Source organism: Helianthus annuus, chromosome 8 (assembly GCF_002127325.2).
Source record: "Helianthus annuus cultivar XRQ/B chromosome 8, HanXRQr2.0-SUNRISE, whole genome shotgun sequence".
NCBI lineage: Eukaryota > Viridiplantae > Streptophyta > Magnoliopsida > Asterales > Asteraceae > Helianthus > Helianthus annuus.
The window spans coordinates 147,419,921-147,442,732 of record NC_035440.2 but is presented as its reverse complement, the minus strand read 5'-3'; positions in this window follow the sequence as shown (position 1 = coordinate 147,442,732).

The window sequence follows — 22,812 nt, the reverse complement described above, 5'->3', positions numbered from 1 at the left end:
TCACGTTTCTTTGCATAATCCACAACATACATCTTCATGGTAGGCCAATAGTGTCCTGTTCTAAGAATCCTTGAGAATAGTGCTCTGCCCCCAGTATGGTTTCCACAGTCTCCTTGACTTTGAAAGCTTTAGGATTTTGTCCTGTAGGGATCTCTCCATGTTGTATATATCTTAGGATTGGAAGGATCCAGGATCCTGAATTCGACTGTGCAGGATCACCAGGTATGATTGCAGAATCCTCCACTATCTCCATGGCTACGTGATCCTCAATTGCAGGAGTTAAAACATGGGTGATGAGTATTTTTCACATCTTCTGGCATCTTTAGGAATGATCCAAGGTTAGTTAAAGTGTTTGCTTCTGCATTCTCTTCTCTGGATACCTGTGTTAGACTGAAAAAAGCAAAAGAATCTGCCAATTTCTTGACTATTTCTAAGTACTCGATTAGTATTTCACCTTTGACAGTGTGAGAACCGTTATAATGATTAGTAATTAATAGAGAATCTACATATACTTGAAGATACCTGATCCTCATATTGTTAGCTAATTGCAAACCTGCTATCAAGGCCTCATACTCTGCCTCATGATTAGTGGTTTGGAATTCACATGCAATGGATTGGGGTATAATGTCCCCCTATGGCGATTTTAGTAGTGTGCTTTGTCCAGTTCCTTTAACATTTGAAGCTCCATCCTTGAAGAGTGTCCAATGATCCGTGGTCTTCTCAAGTTGTTGAACTTCTAATTCAGCTTCCCTTTGTAGATCACTACTGAAATCAGCCACAAAGTCAGCTAAAGTTTCGGACTTGATGACAGTCCTAGGTTCATACTTAATGTCATATGCAACAAGCTTGATTGCCCACTTTGCCATTCTACCTGACATTTGAAGTTTCCTGAGAACATTCTTGATAGAAAGGTTAGTTTTCACAATAATGGTGTGAGTTTCTAAATAATGTCTATGTTTAGCAGAAGCCATAATTAAATCAAGAATTAATTTTTCTAAATGAGAATACCTGGCCTCAGCATCAAGTAGAATTTTACTTACATAGTATACCGGATGTTGAGAGCCTTCATGATCCTTAACTAGGATCACACTTACTGCTTTAGCTGAAATAGCTAAGTATAAGGATAACGATTCTCCATTTTCTGGTTTCATCAGGGCTGGTGCTGAGGATAGATAATCCTCAAGAACCTTGAGTGCAGCTTCATGCTTATCAGTCCACTCAAACTTGCCTTGAGAAATTTGTCTACCTCTTCTTGGATAATGGGATTCCTTTCAAGTGCAAACTTTCTTCTGTCATATCTTCATGTTTCCAAGCGAAGGTAGATTTTCTTCTTTCCAAGAAGGATACTAAATCCTGCTCAATACTGTCTAGGATCCTGGATCCTATAAAAATTTTGGATTCAGGATCCTCTGGGTTCAACATAATATCCTTGACGTCTTGCTCTCTTGCCTCCATGATGTCTTGCTCCTTGGAGGCTGGCTTCATTGAAGAAGTGTAACAGTTCTTTGCCTCCTGCTGATCACTTTCTATCTTCACCATATCTCATAGAGTTGGGACCTTGACACATTGATGATATGTTTCACCATATCTCATAGAGTTGGGACCTTGACACATTGATGATATGTTGAGGGGGACTGCCTTCATATCGTGTATCCATGGCCTGCCAAAGATAACATTACAGCAAGATAAGCAATCAATAACATAAAATTCTTGAATAGAATTCACTCCCTCTATATAAATAGGAAGTTTAATGTCCCCCAATGTAATCTTTGTGTCTTCACTGAATCCCACAAGGACAGATGATCTTTGGACAATATCGGATTCAAGGATTTCCATTTTATTGAGGACATCCAACTGGATTATGTTCACTGAGCTTTTCCCATCAATGAGAATCCTGCGAACAAAATGGTTAGATATAAATAATGTAATAACTACACCGTCGTGATGAGGATCCTGGATGTCCGCACAGTTATCCTCATCATATGATATCACTCTCTGTTGGGTAAGGACGGAGGTCCGAACAGGTCTGTCCCTATTCTCCATCTTTGTTTCCTTTGCATGTCTCTTAGCTGCTGAGAACCTCCGGAGATGAAATGGATGATTTGAGCATCGGATGGTGGAGGAGGAGCTTTTTCAGGAACTTTCTCAGGATACTTGATCCTTGACTTTTTCCTTCCGAGCAATTCCTTCAAGTATCCTTTGCTCAAAAGATAACCTATCTCCTTCCTTAATGCTATGCACTCATCTGTGAGATGACCAGAATCCCCATGGTAAGCACACCATTTCGATTCGTCTTTGGTGGTAGGCGGTTTGTCATTCTTCCTTGGCCACCTAACCTTGTCACCTAAACTCTACATAGAAAGGATTAGTTCATTATTATCAGCAGAAAAACAATATTCAGAAATATGAGGATAATCCTGATCATCTTCCTCTTGTTCCACAGCATGCACACTCTGGTTGTCATGCTTGGAGTATTGCTTGGATCAGTTATCCTTGAGATAGGATCCTTATTCGTCTTGCTTTGAGGATCCTGACAATCTCTCGTGGATCCTTTTGTCATCCTCTAAACGGATGAACCTAAGGGCCTTGTTTCTTTCCTCATCTAAGTTCCTGCAAGGGGTCATGACAAGATCATAATAGAACATTGAATCCCTAAGCAAACCCATTTTAAAGGCTTCTACAGCCGTAGCTATATCCAGGTTAGGGATATCTAAGGATTCTTTACTAAACTTAGTTATGTAATCTCTAAGTGATTTATTATGACCTTGAGTTACCCTATATAGATCACTAGTTAATCGTTCAAATTTCTACTACATGAGAATTGGCTATTAAACAGATTAACTAGATTAGCAAATGGAGTAATAGAGTAAAGGGGAAGGCTTAGCAGCCATTTAAGAGCTGATCATGTCAGTGTGCATCCGAAACCCTTGTATAGACATGCTTCTTTTAACCTCTCAGGAATGGGATTGATCTCCATTCTTTCCCTTGTGACTTCCATCTAGAATTTCAGGGATGGGCTTAACCACTCCTGGAACGCTGGATATCATATCTTTGAGTTTATGCAACTCCCTAGCCATAGCTTAATTGATACCTATATCCAGCATGGAGCCATGGTTAGTGGTATAAGAGTTATTAAAAGTGTTACCTCCCGGAGGATTCAAGTTTGGAATCCCAGATGTAAATCCATATTGACAGGATTCTGGTATGACAGAAGGGCCAGATGAAGCAATGGTCTGCATTGGAATGAAGTTTCCTTGATGAACATCTGAACTTCCGGGTTGTTGACTCCCTAAGGATCCTTGATCCTGAAAGATGTTGGATCCTTGATGTGCTGTGAATGGGGGTCTTGGAGGATAATCCATAGATCCAGAAACCTGAGATGAAGATCCTTGAACCTGGGAGGAGGATCCCTGAACCTGAGAGGATCCTTGAACCTGAGAGGATCCTTGAACCTGGGAGGAGGATCCCTGAACCTGAGAGGATCCTTGAACCTGAGAGGATCCTTGCACCTGAGAGGATCCTTGAACCTGAGAGGATCCTTGAACCTGAGAGGATCCTTGAACCTGAGAGGATCCTTGAACCTGAGAGGATCCTTGAATTGGCTGCGTCCCCATGCATCCTCCTAAACTGGTGAAGAATCGCTGATGCTGAAATGAGGATCCTGAAGGCTGGAAAGAGGATCCTCAAGCCTGAGACATTACCGATGATCCAGAACGCATTCCTATCGATGCACCCTGGTATTGGACATCTGGAGCTGCAAAGTGCTGGGAAGTTATGACACGAGTGTCGAAATTCAGCGACCTCGACATCAAAGGGGAGTGATCCTTTGCTGATTTTATCAATTTCACGAAGGATCCTGCCATTAGTTTTGACCTGCTGCTGCATGTGATCCTTCATCTGCACAATCAAAGCATAAAAATCACTGTTAGTAAGTGTAGAGGAAGAAACAACAGTTGGTTTTGTGAAAACGGGGGTTGTCTTTTTCGGAGAATTCTCAGCATTCTTCTGGAATGCAAAGGGGGAGATGATGCAAAGGCGGAATGCCCTGTGAAAAAGTGACCGCCGACATAGAGCTTGGAGTGTTCTTCGCTGGAGAAGCCATGTGGTTGAAGGTAATGAACCGAAATGAATGAAATGAACAAAATTTCTCAGAATTGAAGCACCAATTGCCCCACGGTGGGCGCCAAACTGTTTTGGTCAAAAATCACACAAGGATAATGCAACCAAATCTGATTTTGTGAGGTATGATGCTTGGTTAATTGTATGAACAACAAGTACATGAAATCAACGATGAACACCGAGATTTATACGAGGAAAAAGCCCTTGATCTTTAGAAGATCTCCGGCATAAAAAACCTCGGGTGATGGAAACTACCGATCACCAATTGCAAAAACAATAGTGATCCTTGTACAACTTCGGAAGAAAACAAGCTCAATACATTGAATTTCTAGTGTAAGTGTGTGTTTTTTGCTAAGTGTTTGCAGAGAATTTGAGTGTTGTGTGTTGTTTGTGTGGTGTGTACGAATTGTGCCTTAATTGAGCTCATTTTCTCCTTAAAGGATAAGAAAAAAACAAGTAACTAACTTCCCGAAAAAGGTGGAAGTCACCCACGACCACCACTAACGGTTATTTCCTCATTATGCACGTGCCTAGGAAGCATATTCCATGAGATTCCCGTAAAGAAGTGGTCCACTTCGTCCATTATCTGCATTTACACATTAAAAACGTGACAATTGTAAGTTCTGTTAAGGATCCTGGATCCTCAGACGCGTGATCCTCAGACTCGTGATCCTCAGACCCGTGATCCTTAGACTCGTGATCCTCAGACTCGTGATCCTCAACCTCAGGATCCTCAGACTATCTGCATCATCCATTAAGAATCCATGATCCATGCCCAATCTAAGGATAGATGATCCTTAGCATAAAATTCATGCCCTAACACCTGCATCCTGCAAAAATCCACTATTGTTAGTAGCATGAATATTATTATTCGACACGTTACCAGTCTGAGGATTCTGGCCAAATCCTGAAACATATCCTGAGCTCCTCACAGTTGACATCCTGATCGATGAGGGTATTTCAGGAGTATGATTTTGGGAATGACTAGGCACAATATTCCCCCTATTATCCTCAGTATACACAACCGAACTGAAGTTCAAAGTTCTGGGTTGTAAAGGAGTAACAATATCCTCAGCGGATCTGCTCGAGCCCACTTTTAAGAGTTGTATTTCTCTCAACAACATTTGGTTAGTTTCCTGTTGCTGCCTCATTTGTTCCTGCACACTTCCAAATAAGGTTAGAATTTCATCATTAGAAGCTAAAACGGGAGCAGATCCCTGAACACTCCGGGTAGGGATAATATCCTAAGGTTGTGAAGAAGCTGGCATCCTTGGAGGGGGTGGTGGAAGCACCGAACCAATAGTAGCAGAAGTTGTAGCAGACACAGTGGAGGAGCTCATGTTTGATCTTGAGGCCATTGTGGACAATGTGGCAAAAAGTTTTGAAAGCAGAAAACCGATTAACGATTTTACAAAGATTTTTAGTAAAGGTAGCACCACTTGCCCTACGGTGGGCGGCAAATTGTTTTGTTCAAAAATTACCGAGGCAATTAAGTGATCAATAAGTGAGGTAGTGTGCTAAAAAGTGTATTGGAAATATGCTTGTTATGTTGTTTTGTAAAAACAGTTTTCAGGATATGGCTCAGGATATTGAGCTGTATCTACGATCAAACTATGAGTAAAAAGTAAAGGAAATGACACGAGATGTACGAGGAAAGCCCTTGATCAATCTAGATCGCCGGCATATAACCCCGGGGGCTGGCAATCGCAGCTGCCTAGTGTTTTGGTCAAAAATCAGACAAGATAATGCAACCAAACTCTCTGTTACGGGGTATGATGCTTGAATTGGTAAACAACAATGAGGATCACTCAGAAATGAATTGCACAAGTGACACAAAGATTTATACGAGGAAAAAGCCCTTGATCAATGAATGATCTCCGACATAAAAAACCTCGGGTGATGGAAACTACCGATCACCAACTCAAATTAAACAATAATTCTTTTACAACTTCGGATGATAGCGAGCTAGGTACAAGGATCACTATAGTGTATCGTGTAGAAATGTATGAAAATTGCTAAGTGTTTTGCTGTAAGCTGATGAGTGCAGTTGTACGAGTGTGTGTAGCCAAAAAATAGCCAAGTGTTCTAAAAATAGCTCGCTATCCCCTTTAAAAATAGAAAATATCTAGCCTAACTAACTATCCGCATTTCGTGCCTTCTCCCCACGTTCTCCACAACGTTCACAATGGTCAAGCACGTGCATAATTGAAGGGAATATGCTCCAGGAATATCGCCATGACCAAGTCCAAGCCGGTACTCCTACAAAACAATACCAAATTTAAAGTGAACAATCGTTAGTATAAGGATCCTTAGGATGATCCATGATCCTGATCCTGAAACACTTCTGAGGATCACTATCTGTCACAGAAGTAAGGATCACCAAACAGGATAACACTTGAGGATCACAGGTCATTAGGAAATCCTCCCCTAACAATTGCCCCCAAAATATAAGGAGTGATTTTGTAAAATAAATGAGTTATATTTTGTTGATCTTATCCGCAACAAACTAACGGATATATAGCCGTTAAAATCAAACTATCCATTGCAATCCTGACGTCACTGAGGTGACTTACCCTGCAAGATCATGATTATAAATAGGAGTTAGAGATAGGATCAATTTGCATTTAAATCTAAGAGAAACTCCCTTTAAGTTCTCATCCGAAGATCGATCAGGTAGTCTCTTCTCCTCTTCTTCCTTCTCTTACTGTGTTTTACTTCTTTTATCATCATCTCGTCGAAAATGATGCTCCGGAATTCTCCCGCTAAGGATCACCAGAAGAACAGCCCTCTGAAAAGTCAAGGGATCATCAAAGATTCCGCAAAAGAACGCTGTTGTTTCACTGATCCACAGATCGATAGAATCCGTTATTGCTTCCCAGCGAACACCGTATTCAAATCCTTTGATCCCACTGCTTTGAGTGATCATGTTTCTGAAACTTGGATTGCCTTTCCTGTTACCCCGTTCACCATAGATTATACCTATCCTTTTCCAGCCTTTACCCAATCCTTCTTCTCTCTTACTGGCATTTCTTATATCCAAGCTATGCCAATGATCTGGAGGGTTTTGTGTACCCTTGAGAGGATCATTGAGCAGGAGGGGATTGATCTAGGAATGTCAGAGCTGGCCGAGATGTATGATCTCACTACCTTTGGATCCCACCGATACTTGTTCAAACGTAAGCCTGGTGAAGAACACCCAATTTTTAAAGCCACCAAGAACGACACCAACTGGAAACGATGTTTCTTCTTCGTCAAAAGAGATTCTATCCCCAATGGAAAGGATCTACCAAGGAAATGGGCCACCCATGGTAGGATAGAGGACCCTGAGAAGGATCACCAGACAGTCTTCTATTTGTATAAGTGTTTTGGTCAAAAATCACACAAGGATAATGTAACCAAACTTTATGTAAACGGGGTATGATGCTTGGTTAGCTATAAAAGTAAAGGATCACTTCTGTGATGAATATGCAAAGACACAATGATTTATACGAGGAAAAAGCCCTTGATCAATGTATGATCTCCGGCATAAAAAACCTCGGGTGATGGCAACTACCGATCACCAATTTCAATATAATAAAAATGTAGTTACAACTTCGGATGATAATGAGCTGAGTACAAGGATCACTGAGTGTCTAAGTGTTGAGAGTTGTGTCGTATGTTGTGTGTGTTCTTCCGAGTGAGGAAGATGGGTATTTATACATGTGTAGGTAACTTATTTTAGGTAGATAGACCACTAATCAGCTCATTACCCCTTTAGAAATAAAGATAATCTAGCCTAAATTGCTGCCCTTAGATCAAGCCATGTTTCCATATCCGGCACAACGTTCATCTTCAACTCAGCTCTTGCCATATTTGTAAAAGCGCGTCCCTGGATCATGATATGTAGGGCATATCCTGCTAGATATTCCTGCAAAATAATATTGTAGTAATCGAAAATGACCGTTAGTACTAGGATCACCTCAATGTCCCGTGATCCTGATCCTGAGGTCCGGCTGAGGATCACTGCCTGCCAAAGAAATAAGGATCACTGGTTAGGATCACGTATAAGGATCATTCATAGTAAAAATCCAGCCCTAACAATTGCCCCCAAAATATAAGGAGTTAAATGTAAATGGATGAGTTATATTTTGTTTTGAGCTTATCTCTAACGGACGATTCCGATTTACTAGCCGTTGCACATGGACTAGCCGTTATGATATTTACGTCACTGATGTGACAATCCCTGCGAATCATCATTATAAATAGGAGATAGGGTTAGGATCACTTTGTATTTAAATTCGAAGTATCTCCCTTTATAATCGTCACCGAAGGCTTTGATCAGGTATCATTCTCCTCTTTCTCTTCTTTGCTCTGTTCTTTCGTGCTTTTACTCTGTTTTCATCTCGAATATGCTTCTTCGGAATTCACCGCACAAAGGCTCTAAGAAGGATAGTCCCTTGAAAAGCCAGGGGATTATCAAAGATTCTCCTATGGAGAGATGCTGTTTTACCGATATCCAAATAGACAAGATTCGCCATTGTTTCCCAGCGAATGTTGTTTTCAAACCCTTTGATCCTACTGCTCTGAGTGATTTTGTTTCGGACACTTGGGTGGCCTTTCCTGCTACTCCTTTCCTCATCGGGTATTCATATCCTTTTCCGACATTTACCCAATCTTTCTTTTCTCTTACCGGCATCTCATTTATCCAAGCTATGCCGATGATCTGGAGGGTTCTATATACCTTTGAGAGGATCATCGAGCAAGAAGGGATTGATTTGGGGATGTCAGAGTTAGCTGAACTTTATGATCTCACCACCTTTGGTTCTCACCGGTACTTGTTGAAACGGAAAGCTGGGGAGGATCATCCCATTTTCAAAGTGACCAAGAATGATGCCAACTGGAAACGTAGATTTTTCTTTGTTAAGAGGGATTCCATCCCGGATGGGAAGGATCTGCCCAAGGAATGGGCCACTCATGGTAGGATAGAGGATCCTCGAAGGATCACTATCAGTTCTGTCTCATATGATGAGGATCACTGATGTCTTTTCTTTTTTTGTCTTTTTATGCAGCTATCTCCGTTGCTCACTTAAGGTTGACCCCTGCTGCCAAAGAAAGAGTGTTAGCTTTCAAGAAGCTTGATCCTGAAGTTCGAAGCTTTCAGATTATTATCCAAGATTCTCAAGAGATATCCTCTGCATCTGCCACAATGTCAAGTAAGTATCCTCATAAAAAATAAGTCTTATGTGAAAGTATTCAATTTAATAAGGGAACTTATCTTGTTTTTGAATTGTGTAGGTGCCGGAAAGTCTGCCAGGTCTGTTAAATCTGCCTCCATGTTTGGGATAAGTGACCTTGCCAATGTCACGTCTTCTAAGAAAAAGAAGGCTCCTGCTGCCAGCCCTTCAGTCTCAGCTCCTAAAGCGTCCATTCGGGGTAAGGGAAAAAAGAGGAAAACCTCTGATGAACTCCAGGGATTCCCTCTCCTTCGTCAGCAATTTCTTGACTATGTGAACGAGGTGAGGATCACTGCCCCTGTTGGTTATCTAGTATCTTTCGAGGATCACCTGATTCCGAGCTTGTTTTTATTTCTTTTGTTTGCAGAAACTTGCTGAGATTGAAACTTATATTGGCAATGTTGAGGACCAGGAGAGCCAGATTGCCGATCTTCAGCAAATGGGTGTGTTGAAGGATCTCAAGATAGCGGATCTTGAGAAGGAACTCCAGGCCACCAAGGATGAAGCTGCTCAGAGGCTGATTGACATGGATAATGAGAAGCAGGAGATCATCCAGGATGCCAAGGTCTCTGCCGCAACTGCTATGTACAAGATACAACTACAAATGGCTGCGGAGGCTCAGGATCCTGCCTTTGACAAGAGCTCATGGGATGTTGAAGGTTGGAAGGCAAGGCTGGTAGACTTGGATGATGAGGAGGATGCTGAGGATATCCCAAGGCTGGAGGGAGGTGATGCTGGCAAGGATCATGGTGAAGCGAGTGGAGCTGGTGGTGATGGTGCAGCGAAGGTTTGAGCTGCAAGATTGGGCAATGATGGAAACTTCTAGACATAGCCGGAGCCCAATTTTTTTTTTTGTTTAGTGGTTGTGATGTTTTTAAAACAATGTTGGTCTGTATTTGAACAATAGTTTAGGGTTGAGGATCCTGGATCCTTTGAACAACAGGTAGGATTACAAAAGGTGGAGGGATCCTCTGTTTGGGGGATGAAGCCTTTGTGATCCTGCTGCTTTTACTTTCCTGCAAAAATGCTAAGACCGCATAGACAATGGACACCCTTTGCCAACCCATGTGGACGGGCCACGTTTTGCTGGTAGAAATGTGGGTTGGCAATTTTGACAACTTTTTTGAAAGGGTTAATGATCCTTTGGTTTAATAATATAACTTTAATCTTTCTGGCTTATCTTGTGTTGTTATCCTTTTTGATTTTCAATTGTTTTGACACATGTTTGTTTGAAAAGTTGAGCAAATTATGTTTAAGAAATTTAGGATATGATCCTGGATCAAATATCCTATAATCGAAAGTTTTCAAGATAGTTTATTTTAAGGATCATAGGTTCAGTTGTCAAGGTCTAAAGGTTATTCAAATGAATAATGAAATTAAAAGTAGTTAAGGATCATACCTGAGGATCCGAGTTAGGATCCTAACCTTTAATCAGGATAACCATAAGTAAAAATCTTAATGAACAATAAGGATTAAGGATCCTTAATTGTTTAACTTCGAAAACCTGAAAAATGGAGTATAACTTGGGACTAAGCCAATATAAAAGATAAGTTTGTAACTGGGGACAAGCCCAAAGGATAACTGAGAATGATCCCGGAGGATCACTGGGGACAAGCCCATAGGATAACTGGGGACAAGCCCAAAGGATAACTGGGGACAAGCCCAAAGGATCGTATGTAAACTGGAGTATGGCCCTTTCTGGCAACTATCCAAACTTAGTGACATGAAAATGTCAAAACCTTAGCTAACGTGAAAACGTTAGAAACCTTAGGAACGGATGTATGGTGCGTCCACCATTATACGTAGGATCCTGGGTATAGCCAGTACGATGAGGTCGCCAGCCCCGAAAGTGGGTACTGATCCCAAAGACGTGAACTATATCAGGATCATCGTGCGCTGCTGGCGGAAACTGGGGATAATCCCAAGGATAACTGGGGTTGGACCCGAGGATCTGTGATGCTTTTGAAGATCTTTGATGATATGCTGAAGATACCTGAACTATCATAACTCAAATGGTTTGTGAGTAGAGGATGAAGGATACATGATCCTTATCCTTAGGCAAAAAGTAAGAAAATGCAATAGTTTTAGGATAAGCATATTACCTGTGTAAGGATCAACGATATCTCCAGGATCCTTCAAGGATATTCCAATGTAAGGATCACATGCAGGAAGGATCATGTTCACATGAAATATTTCTTTAAGTGAACAGCATTCCAGGCTCTTGGTAACAAGTTTCCTTCCATGGTTAGCAACCTGTATGCCCCCTTTCCTGCTTCAGCTTCAATCAAGTAGGGACCTTCCCATTTTGGTGCTAGCTTCCCGTCAGCAGGATTGATGGTGTTTTGAAATGCTTTTCTCAACACCATATCTCCGACTTGGAACTTCCTTATCCTGACATTCTTGTTGTAGGCACCAGCCATCCTTTGTTGGTAGCTTGCCATTCTTATCCTAGCTAGATCCCTGTTTTCCTCAATAGTATCCAAATCCTGAGCTAGGGTTGTAGCATTTTCTTCAGGATCACGAGCACTTGTTCTAGCAGTTGGGATCACCATCTCTGTTGGGATAACTGCTTCTGCCCCAAATACTAAAGAGAAAGGTGTTTGGCCAGTGGCATTCTTGGGAGTTGTCCTATCAGCCCATAGCACATAAGGTAACTCCTCTGCCCATTTTCCTTTCTTGGATCCTAGCTTCTTCTTCAGATTGTTGATGATGATCTTGTTGGATGATTCTGCTTGACCATTGGCTTGTGGATGAACTGGTGTTGATGTTATCATCTTGATTCCCCAACTGTCACAAAAGTTAGTGGTTCTCCTTCCAATGAATTGAGAACCATTATCACATATAATTTCAGAGGGGATGCCAAATCTGGTTATAATGTTTCTTTTAATGAAGGATATGACTTCCTTTTCTCTGACTTGAGCGAAGGCTTCAGCTTCTATCCACTTGGAAAAATAGTCAGTCATGGCAAGCATAAATACTTTTCCACCAGGTGCTTTAGGGAGCTTGCCAACTATATCCATTCCCCATCTCATGAATGGCCAAGAGGATGGTATGGGGTGTAGTAATTCAGCTGGTTGGTGAAGGATATTGCTATGTCTTTGGCAAGGATCACATTTCTTAGCATACTCTACAGCATCCCTTTTCATGGTTGGCCAGTAGTATCCTGTTCTAAGGATCCTTGAGAATAATGCCCTGCCCCCAGTGTGGTTTCCACAATCTCCTTCATGGAAATCCTTCAACACCTCTTCAATTTCAGGATCCTCGATACATCTCAAATATGGTCCTGCAAGAGATCGCTTATATAATACATTATTCAGAATTGTGAATTGAGATACCTTAATCCTGAAAGCTCTAGGATTTTCTCCCATCGGGATCTCCCCGTGTTGCAAATATCCCATGATCGGTGAGATCCATGATCCTGAATTAGGTTGGGCTTCTTCACTAGGGATCATTGCAGTAGCCTCTTCTATTTCCATGGCCACCTGTTTTTCAATAGCAGGAGCCAGGATATGGATGATAGGGATACTTATATCTTCTGGAATCTTCAAAGATGATCCTAGGTTGGCCAATGCGTCAGCTTCCGTGTTATCCTCCCTTGGTACCTGTGTTAAGCTAAAAGAAACAAAAGAGAGTGCCAATTCTTTGACTATCTCTAAATATTTGGTTAGTTTTTCACCTTTAACAGCATAGGATCCATTAAAGTGATTGGTGATCAATAATGAATCTACATATACTTCGAGATACTTTACCCCCATATCCTTAGCAATTTGTAAGCCAGCAATTAAGGCTTCATACTCAGCCTCATTGTTAGTTGCCTGGAACTCACAAGCTATAGAGTGGGGTATTATGTCCCCCTGTGGCGATTTTAGTAGGATCCCTAGCCCTGTGCCTTTGATGTTTGAGGATCCGTCAGTGTGTAGGATCCAAGGATCCTTGGTCTCATCCAGCTGCTGGACCTCCAATTCTGCTTCCTTTTGTAGATCACTACTGAAATCAGCCACAAAGTCAGCTAGTGCTTGAGATTTAATGGCTGTTCTTGGTTCGTATCTTATATCATGGGCACTAAGCTTCACTGCCCACTTAGCCGTTCTCCCTGACATATCCGGTTTCCTGAGGACATTCTTAATTGGAAAATTAGTTTTAACAATAATAGTATGAGTTTCAAAATAATGCCTTAACTTCGTGGATGCCATGATTAATGCAAGGATGAGTTTTTCGAGGTGTGAGTACCTGGATTCGGCATCAAGTAGACTTTTACTTACATAGTAGATAGGATATTGTGTACCTTCGTGATCCTTAACGAGGACAGCACTTACAGCGGTTGAGGATACCGCCAGATATAAGGATAACACATCTCCTTTTTCCGGTTTTGCTAATGCTGGTGCTGAGGACATATACTCTTTTAGGGCTTGTAAAGCATTTTCATGCTTCTCAGTCCATTCGAACTTCTTATTCTTCCTTAGGATATCGTAGAATTCTTTGCACTTTTCTGAGGATTTCGATATGAACCTGTTCAAAGCTGCTATCCTGCCTGTTAGTCTTTGAACATCCTTGGCATTGGCAGGAGACTTGATATGCTTTGATTTGTTCCGGGCTTGCTTCAATGCCCCTCTGGGTTACCATGTATCCTAAGAACTTTCCTGCCTTAACACCAAAATGGCATTTTGAAGGATTAAGTTTCATGTTGTAACTATCAAGGATATCGAATGCTTCTTCCATGTCCCTTAGGTGATCCTCAGCTTTCTTTGACTTGACCACCATATCATCTATGTACACCTCCATAGTTTTTCCAATTTGATCTTTGAACATCATATTTACCAGCCTTTGATAGGTTGCACCTGCATTTCTTAGTCCAAAAGGCATGGCAATATAACAATATAAACCGGTTGGGGTCATAAAGGCTGTATCCTCTTGGTCAGATGGTTCCATCTGGATTTGTTGGAATCCGGATGATGCATCCATAAAAGTTAACAGTTCATGCCCCGCTGTTGCATCCACCATGGAGTCAATGTGGGGTAATGGGAAAGGATCCTTGGGACATGCCTTATTCAAATCAGTGAAATCGACACATACCCTCCACTTTCCGTTTTTCTTTTGGACAACAACCACATTGGCTAACCATTTAGGATACTTTACCTCTCTGATCATACCTGCTCGAAGTAGTCTCTCTACTTCTTCTTGGATAATGGCATTCCTTTCTGGTGCAAACTTCCTCCTTTTTTGATGGATTGGCTTGATAGACCTGTCAATGCCAAGTTTGTGAGTAATAATATCCTTAGATATACCTGTCATATCTTCATGTTTCCAAGCAAAGGTAGATTTTCTTCTTTTGAGGAAGGATATCATGTCTTCTTTCATCTTGCCAAGGATCCCTGATCCGATATAGATTTTTGATTCAGGATCACTAGGGTCCAAGAGGATTTCATCTACATCTTGTTCCCTTGCCTCCAAGACGTTCCTCGGAGGATACTGTAATTGCTATTGCTCCCTTGGCTTCGAGGTTGGCTTCATGGATGAGGTATAGCAATCCTTAGCTTCTTGCTGGTCACTGTCGATCTTGATTATCCCCCATGGGCTAGGGAGCTTCACACATTGATGGTAGGTAGATGGAACTGCTTTCATGTCATGTATCCAAGGCCTGCCAAGGATAACGTTGCAACAAGATAAACAGTCAATAACACAAAATTTTTGGTAATTATGTAATCCTTCCACGTAGATTGGGAGTTTGATGTCCCCCAGAGTTTTCTTCGTTTCTCCACTGAATCCTACAAGCACGGAGGATCTTGGTGTGATGTCTGATTCTGGGATTCCCATCTTCTTCAAGACATCAAGCTGGATTATGTTCACTGAGCTCCCTCCATCGATAAGGATCCTGCGGACAAAATGGTTAGAGATAAAGAGAGTGATAACTAAACTATCATGATGAGGATCCTGGATGTTGATGCGATCATCCTCATCAAAATGTTATCATCTTTCCTTCTGAGACGCTTGAGGTTCTAATAGGCCTTTCTCCATTATCCATTTTTGATTCTTTTGCATGTCTTTTGGCCGCTGAGAAGGATGTTCCACAAATGTCTGATCCTCTGGATATGAAGTTAATCACTTGTGCATTTGCCGGAGGTGCTGGAGCCTTTTCAGGGATCCTTTCAGGATCCTGGGTCCTTTGCTTTTTTCTTCCCAACAATTCCTTTAGATGCCCCTTGCTTAGCAGGTATCCAATTTCTTTTCTTAAGGCTATGCAATCTTCAGTTAGATGGCCGAAATCCTCATGGTATGCACACCATTTGGACTTGTCTTTAGTCCCGGATGGTTTATCATTCTTCCTGGGCCACCTAGCCTTTTCACCTAGATTCTGCATTGCAAGGATTAGTTCGTGATTGTCAACGGAAAAACAATATTCTGAGATTGGAGGATATTCTTCATCATCCTCTTCTTGGTCGACAGCATGCACATTCTTGTTCTCGTTTCTATGGTAGGATTTGAACTTGTTGTTTTTGAAGGAGGATCCTTGCTTATCTTGTTTTGAGGATCCTACTTGTCTCTCCTGGATCCTCTTGTCATCCTCTAGCCGGATAAACCTGTGTGCTCGAGTTCTTACTTCATCTAAATTCCTGCAAGGTGTCATAACAAGATCATCATAGAATAATGAATCCTTAAGAAGTCCCATTTTGAAGGCTTCAACAGCCGTAGCCATATCCAAGTTGGGAATATCCAAGGATTCTTTACTAAATTTAGTTATATAATCCCTTAATGATTCATTATTATTTTGAGTTATCCTGTACAAATCACTGGTTAATTTTTCAAATTTTCTACTACAAGAGAATTGGTTATTGAATAAATTAACTAAATTAGCAAATGAAGTAATAGAGTAAGGGGGAAGACTTAGCAGCCACTTAAGAGCTGATCCAGTTAGAGTGGATCCAAATCCTTTACATAGGCATGCTTCCTTTAACTTTTCTGGGATAGGATTGATTTCCATCCTTTCCCTGTATTGTGCTATATGCTCCTCTGGATCCGTCGTGCCATCATACAGCTTCATGGTAGGGATATGGAACCTTTTGGGCACCTCTGCATCACAAATTGGTGGTGCAAAGCGTGATACCTTGTGGCTTCCATCTGCAATCTCTGGGATAGGCTTGACTACCCCTGGAACACTTGAGATCATGTCCTTTAGTTTCTGTAATTCCCTGGCCATAGCGTGATTGGTACCTGTATCCTGCATGAATCCATGGTTAGTGGTAGGATAATTATTTAAAGTGTTACCTCCCATTGGGTTCAAGTTAGGGAATCCGTATTGCTGGGATTCTGGAATAACGGAGGGACCAGTGGAAGCAATGGTCTGCATTGGAATGAAGTCCCCTTGATGGACATCTAGATTCCCTGCTTGCAAACTTTTTAGGGATCCTGGCAGCTGTAAGGATCCTGGTATCTGGGATGATCCTGGAACGAAGGAGGATCCTTGAACCTGGGATGATCCTGGAACAAAGGAGGATCCTTGGCCCTGGAACGATCCTGGAATAAAGTAGGATCCTTGAAACTGCTGTGCCCCCGGATAGGCTCCCGGATTCATGAAGGATCCCATATACTGAGGATAGGATCCTGCTGGCTGAAAATACGAGCCCGATGTCTGAGTCATTGCTGCTGACTTGAGATGTAATCCTCTCGTCTCCCCTGTGATCTGTACGTCTGGGATCCCTGATGGCTGAGAGGTGACCATTGGAGTCTCAAAACTCAAGGATTTTGGCATCAGTGGGGAATGATCCTCTGCCGCTTTCTTTTGTCTTTTGAGATCTCCAATCTCCCTGAGGATCCTGTCATTAGTTTCATCCTGCCGCTGCATACGATCCTTCATCTGCAAAATTAAAGCAAACACATCACTAGTACTGGGAATAGAAGAATTCATAGCAGAAGAAGATGGAGGTTTAGAGAAAGAAGGGGTTGGTCTCTTCTCAGCATTTCTCTGGGATCCTGCCGGTGGAGGAGGTAGAGTGGTTTGTGCTGAGGTGACTGCAGACATCGTCGTGGAAGTGTTCTTCAATGATGAAGCCATGTAACTCTTTGAAATGATTTTGAACAAAGGATTTTCTTTATGAATGAAGCACCAATTGCCCCACGGTGGGCGCCAAACTGTTTTGGTCAAAAATCACACAAGGATAATGTAACCAAACTTTATGTAAACGGGATATGATGCTTGGTTAGCTATAAAAGTAAAGGATCACTTCTGTGATGAATATGCAAAGACACAATGATTTATACGAGGAAAAAGCCCTTGATCAATGTATGATCTCCGGCATAAAAAACCTCGGGTGATGGCAACTACCGATCACCAATTTCAATATAATAAAAATGTAGTTACAACTTCGGATGATAATGAGCTGAGTACAAGGATCACTGAGTGTCTAAGTGTTGAGAGTTGTGTCGTATGTTGTGTGTGTTCTTCCGAGTGAGGAAGATGGGTATTTATACATGTGTAGGTAACTTATTTTAGGTAGATAGACCACTAATCAGCTCATTACCCCTTTAGAAATAAAGATAATCTAGCCTAAATTGCTGCCCTTAGATCAAGCCATGTTTCCATATCCGGCACAACGTTCATCTTCAACTCAGCTCTTGCCATATTTGTAAAAGCGCGTCCCTGGATCATGATATGTAGGGCATATCCTGCTAGATATTCCTGCAAAATAATATTGTAGTAATCGAAAATGACCGTTAGTACTAGGATCACCTCAATGTCCCGTGATCCTGATCCTGAGGTCCGGCTGAGGATCACTGCCTGCCAAAGAAATAAGGATCACTGGTTAGGATCACGTATAAGGATCATTCATAGTAAAAATCCAGCCCTAACAATAAGGATCACTAACAACCTTTTGTTCTTTGTTATGCAGCTGTTACTGTCTCACACCTCATACCATCTCCTGCTACCAAAGAAAGGCTTGCTACCTTTAGAAGACTCAGTCCTGAAACAAGATCATTCAAGATAATCACCCAGGATTCACAAGAGGTATCCTCAAGCTCAGTCACAATGTCAAGTAAGTATCCTGTTTTTTTGTATAGTTAAAGATTTGAACAAATAGTTAAATAGAAATAGGATAAGGATACTTATCTTGCTTTGATTGTGCAGGTGCTGGAAAAGCTTCACGATCCGCCTCCAAGTTCAGCGTGACCGATTTGGATAACGTGCGATCCACCAAGAAAAAGCTTCCTGCTAGCCCAACTGCTTCAATCCCTAAGGCACCCTCCAAAGGAAGGGGAGGCAAGAAAAGAAAAGCCTCTGAAGCTGAGGATCTGCAAGGTCTGTCTCTGATCCGCCACCAATTCCTTGAGTACTTCAACGATGTAAGGATCACTGTCCCCGCTTATATATCCTGCTTGTTTGAGGATCACCTGGTCTTGAACTGTTCTTTATCCTCTTTGCTGAAATTTGCTGAGATTGAAGATTATGTGGGGAACATTGAGGAGCAGGATAGGAAGATTGCTGACCTCCAACAAGTTGCACTGCTCAAGGATCTTAAGATTGCCAACCTCCAAAAAGACCTTCAGAATGCCAAAAATGAGACGGCCAATGTGTTAATCAATGCTGATTACGAGAAGCATGAGATCACCCAGGATGCTAAAGTCTCTGCTGCCATAGCGATGTATAAGACCAAATTGCAGATGGCCTTTGAAGCTCAGGATCCTGACTTCGATAGGAGCACCCGGGGTGTGGAAGGCTGGAAGGAAAGGCTGGCTGAGCTGGATGACGAGGAGGAGGCTGAGGAGATCCTGACGATCGAGGCTGGAGGCAGTGGCAAGGATCATGGTGGTGAAGCTAGTGGAGCTAGGGATGGTGATGCAGCGAAGGTGTAGGCTGCATGATTGGGCAATGATGGACACTTCTAGACATAGCCGGAGCCCAATTTTTTAGGTTTGATGGTAGTTTTTGTTGAACAAGGTTGGTTTGTACTTGAACAATAGCTTTAGGGTTAAGGATCCAGGATCCCTTGGACAATAGGTAGGATTACAAATGGTGGAGGGATCCTCTGTTTGGGGGATGAAGCCATTGTGATCCTGCCGCCTTTTATCACCTGCATGCTATAACCGCACAAACAATGGACACTCGTTGCCAACCAATGTGGACGGGCCACGTTTTGCTGGTAGAAACGTGGGTTGGCAATTTTGACAACTTTATTTTGACAACTTTTGATGGTTAATCCTTTGTTAATAAAATAACTTTAGTCTTTTTTTGGCTTATCATGTGTTGTTATCCTTGTATATCCTTGTATATCCTTTTAATTTTCAATTGTTTTGATATACACTTGCCTGAATAAGAAAAGTTGCACAAATTAGATAGAAAATATTTAGGATATGATCCAGGATCAAATATCCTATAGTTGAAAAATTCCAAAAAGTAGTATATTTTAAGGATTGTAAGTTCAGTTGTCAAAGTACAAGGGTTATTCAAATTATCAATGAATAAAATCAAAATAGTTAAGGATCATACCTGAGGATCCAAGTTAGGATCCTAGTCCTTAATACCATAGCCAGGATAACCATAAGACAAACCTTAGTAAGGAGTAAGGATCAAGGATCCTTGATTGTTCAACTTCAAAGACCTGAAATAGAACATGACTTGGGACTAAGCCAATATAAAAGTTAGCAACTGGGGACAAGCCCAAAGGATAACTGGGGACAAGCCCAAGGATAACTGGGGACAAGCCCAAGGATCGTGTGTAAACTGGAGTATGGCCCTAACTGGCGACTATCCAAACTTAGTGGCATGAAAATGCCAAAACCTTAGCTAACGTGAAAACGTTAGAGACCTTAGGAACGGATGTGTGGTACGTCTACCATTATACGTAGGATTCTAGGTATAGCCAGTACAATGGAATTATCAGCCCCTAAAGCGAGTACTGGTCCCACTGCCATGAACTATACCAGGATCATCATGCGCTACAGGCAGAACTGGGGTCAAGCCCAAATAACTGGGGTCAAACCCAAGTAACTGGTTGCTTTTGTGGATAACCATCCTTTTGCTAAGGATACCTGAACCTTCAAAACTCAGAATCACATGAAAGGTGGATAGAGGATACAAGATCCTTATCCTTATGTGAGAAAGTAAGGAAATGAAATAGTTTGAGATTAGAATGTTACCAAAGTAAGGATCATTTGTGCTCTAAGGATCCTTCAAGGATACTTATGATGTGAGGATCACGGGTTCTGCTCACATGAAGTATTTCTTCAAATGGACAGCATTCCAGGCTCTAGGTAGCAAATCACCTTCCATTGTTAGCAATCGATATGCCCCCTTTCCTGCCTCTGCTTCAATAAAGTAAGGTCCTTCCCATTTTGGTGCCAACTTTCCATCAGCAGGATTGGTGGTATTTTAAAATACTTTCCTTAACACCATGTCACCAATTTGGAACTTTTGATCCTGACATTTTTGTTGTAAACACCAGCCATTCTTTCTGATCCTTACTTCTTCTATAGTATCCAAGTCTTGAACCAAGTTTTCATCATTTTCCTCAGGATCATGAATACTTGTTCTAGCAGTTAGGACCACCATTTCTGTAGGGATCACTGATTCTGCCCCAAATACCAAAGAGAATGAAGTCTGGCCTGTAGCATTCTTGGGGGTTGTCCTATCAGCCCAAAGCACATAAGGTAACTCTTCTGCCCATTTCCCTTTCCTGGATCCAAGCTTCTTCTTCAAATTGTTGATGATGATCTTATTGGATGATTTTGCCTGACCATTAGCTTGTGGGTGGACTGGTGTTGATGTTATCATCTTAATCCCCCAGTTGTCACAAAAGTTAGTAGTTCTGTCCCCAATAAATTGGGAACCATTATCACATATAATCTCAGAAGGAATACCAAATCTAGTAATAATATTTCTTTTAATGAAGGATATAACTTCCTTTTCTCTGACTTGGGCAAAAGCTTCAGCCTCTATCCACTTGGAGAAGTAATCAGTCATAGCAAGCATGAACACTTTTCCACCAGGTGCCTTAGGGAGCTTACCAACTATATCCATGCCCCATCTCATAAATGGCCAAGAGGAGGATATAGGATGCAAAAATTCAGCTGGTTGATGAAGGATATTGCTGTGTCTCTGACAAGGATCACACTTCTTAGCATACTCCACAGCATCTCTCTTCATAGTTGGCCAATAGTATCATGTCCTCAGGATCCTTGAGAATAATGCCCTGCCCCCAGTGTGGTTTCCACAATCTCCTTCATGGAAGTCTTTTAAAACTTCTTGGATTTCAGGATCCTCAATGCATCTTAGATATGGTCCTGCAAGAGATCGTTTATACAACATATTATTTAAAATTGTGAATTGAGATACCTTAATTTTGAAAGCCCTAGGGTTTTCTCCAGTAGGAATCTCTCCATGTTGTAAGTATCTCATGATTGGGAGGATCCATGATCCTGAATGAGATTGAGTATCCTCACTAGGGATAATTGCAGAATCCTCTCCTATCTCCATAGCCACATGATCCTCGATGGCGGGAGCCAGAATATGGATAATGGGGATACTTATATCCTCCGGGATCTTCAAAGATGATCCTAAATTAGCCAATACATCAGCTTCTGTATTTTCTTCCCTTGGTACCTGTGTCAAACTAAAGGAAACAAAAGAGAGTGCCAACTCTTTGACTATCTCCAAATATTTGGTTAGCTTTTCACCTTTAACAGCATAGGATCCATTAAAGTGATTAGTGATTAACAATGAATCTACATGTACCTCAAGATACCTGATCCTCATATGCTTAGCAATTTGCAAACCAGCTATCAAGGCTTCATATTCAGCCTCATTGTTAGTAGTTTGAAATTCACAAGCTATAGAGTGGGGTATTATGTCCCCCTGTGGCGATTTTAGTAGTATTCCGAGCCCTGTTCCTTTGACATTTGAGGATCCATCAGTATAGAGTATCCAAGGATCCTTGGTCTCTTCTAGCTGCTGGACTTCTAATTCAGCTTCCTTTTGCAAATCACTACTGAAATCTGCCACAAAGTCAGCTAATGCTTGGGATTTAATGGCTGTCCTGGGCTCATATCTTATATCATATGCACTGAGCTTCACTGCCCACTTAGCCATCCTTCCTGACATTTCAGGTTTCCTGAGGACATTCTTAATTGGAAAATTAGTTTTAACAATAATGGCATGAGTTTCAAAATAATGTCTTAATTTAGTAGATGCCATAATTAATGCAAGGATTAGTTTTTCTAGGTGTGAATACCTGGATTCAGCATCAAGTAAACTCTTACTTACATAATAGACAGGATGTTGTGTACCTTCGTGGTCCTTAACAAGGACGGCACTTACTGCTTTTGAGGATACCGCAAGATATAAGGATAACACATCTCCTTTTTCTGGTTTCATCAAGGCTGGAGCTGAGGATAGGTAATCCTTAAGAGCTCTTAGGGCATTTTCATGCTTCTCAGTCCACTCAAATTTCTTGTTCTTCCTTAGAATATCATAGAATTCGTTGCACTTTTA